Below are 2,275 nucleotides of genomic sequence, written 5' to 3' on the forward strand. Positions count from 1 at the left end.
GGGAAACAAACTGTATCTGTAAGCAATCTGTAGATTTATGCTAAAGTTTTTCAGCCTTAGAACTTCTACTTTAAAGTAAATAAATAAGACAACTTGTCAGAAGGGCTGAAATCTGAATAAGTACTCTCAACTGGCACTCAGCTTTGAAAGAAGCTGCTTCTCTTGTGGTCTCAAAGAGGGGCTCTTCCCTAAAGTTTGATACTTTTTCCAACCATGCCAGTTGAGCTGCCCCTTCCTAAAAACCTTGTCCTGTCAAAGGGATGCGGTTTCTTTACTTGTGTGCATGCTTGGTACTCTGCAGATTTCCAAAGGAAGATGGTGGTTTATGACAGCACAGGATCTGTCCTAGATTTATTTTTAGTCAAGTGTACTTGCCTGAACACAGAGCAGGCTATGAGCAACAGGCAGTGTCCCTTATCACGGGAGAAAGCTTACCCAAACTGATGACATTTTTCCCTGTTCCCAGCCTGCAGAGACATCCTAGACTGGAAATCCCATTCAAGGAATCTGTAAGGTTCATGTTCCACCTACGTGAGAATGGGGCAAAAACAGCCATGACAGCAAGTTGAAAAAAGAAGTGAGACGAGGCAAAATTCAAGTATGCCGACAGAGTGGTAGCCCAGAAAACAGTCAACCACGCCCCACATAAAAGAAGGAGGGGGAAAAAAAAGGAAGAAGACAGAGAAACATCTTTGCCTGCCCCTTCTCAGCCTGTTTTATGGGCTTATGGAAAAGACATGGGGTACCAAAACCAAATTTATAGGTTCCTAAACATCAGCATTTCTTTTCAGGCAATACAAATCCCTGAAAGACCCAAGCAGCCTGAAAGACGACCCATGGGGTTTGTTCATGCGGATGCAGCTCACTCAGTGCCCAACAACCCCACGGGGAACAGCACAGGGCTTTCAGGTGCCCGCGGAAGGAAGGCGGCTTTGGGTGGGCCTCCACCTGCTCCTTGGGAAGGCGGCTTTGGGTGGATTTGACCTTTCAGACTGACTTCAAGGAGGTACATTTGCACCTCCCCCTGAAGCAGAGAGATTGATCGCAAAATCATCTCTCGCCAGTGGAAAGCAACAGTCAGCGCTTATGACCCTGTTCTTTCCTTTCCAAGAAGTGTTCTTAACTGAGCTGCTGAATTTGGACACTGAAAGTGCCCAACTCCCTTCCAATTAATTTCCACCTTGTGCTAGCTCACATCGCCAGAATGATATTGCCTTTAGGGAATATTTGTTCCAACAGTCTCACTCTTACAGATGTGGATGAAAAGGACAGATGGTCCCAGAGGGAAACATTAGGAGAAATGATCAAAGGGAGAAGTCCAGAACCAAGCAAGGCAGGACATGTTCCCACGCACCTGCTGCCTTGCCCATCTTAGGAGCCACCCGAGCTGGGCTTGCAAAACGGGCAATCGCAAAAACTAAGCAACGGGAAGCAAAGCGCTATTGCACTTCAAAGATTGGGGCAAACACTGTCTATCTGACAGCAGTGTTAGCATGATGTCAGGCGTGTTGCTCGGTAATAACATCTCCCTCTCTGGAGGACCTTTTTTAAGAGCAGAAGGAAATGTTGGATATTGCCTGCACGGCGAGTCGTGTCCCAGCCAGCCAAAAGCACCAGTCAAGGGCGGCCAAGCACAATACATCTTTAAAGCCTCCTCCTTTATTTCTACAGCAGCTGCCTGAAACGGGGCTGTCAAAGGGCTTTAGAGGAGGAAGACATATGGGGCATGTGTTTGGTCAGGTGTCTCAAGCACCACAATGAACTTTGGGCCACCTGAACCCGAGGGTGTGAGCAGAATTGCTGCACTCGAGTGCTGTAAACAGCACTCCCTTTGTACTGAAAACCCTCACACTCAAGTGCCCTGCAGTGTAACAGGCATTCGTAGGAAAACATTTGGGATGAGATATAAACCCAAGACCTGGCCATCAATGGCCATAGTTAAAAAATAAAAGAAAAGCCAAGAATTGTTAAAGAAAGAAAAAAGCCAAGTAACACCTGCACTTCCAAAAGAATTTCCATCTACATTGGCTAAAAGACATGACCTTTTTTTTTTGATGTGGCAGTCAGCGCAATTATCTAGGAAATTGTTACTTCCAGTCTAGATTGTTGCTGGATACAGCGTGGTACGGGAATGCAATTAGTGCAGCTAGAGCTAATTGTTTCAGGATGTCCTAGTTCAGCTTTCATTTGCCTTGTAGGGCCCTTTGCAAACAGGAAAGCATGGTCTTAAAATGCACCGGCTACTGCATTGTTGTCAAGCCTAACACAAAACACT

This window comes from Egretta garzetta, unplaced genomic scaffold, assembly GCF_000687185.1.
Source record: "Egretta garzetta isolate BGI_Z169 unplaced genomic scaffold, ASM68718v1 scaffold514, whole genome shotgun sequence".
NCBI classification, from domain to species: domain Eukaryota; kingdom Metazoa; phylum Chordata; class Aves; order Pelecaniformes; family Ardeidae; genus Egretta; species Egretta garzetta.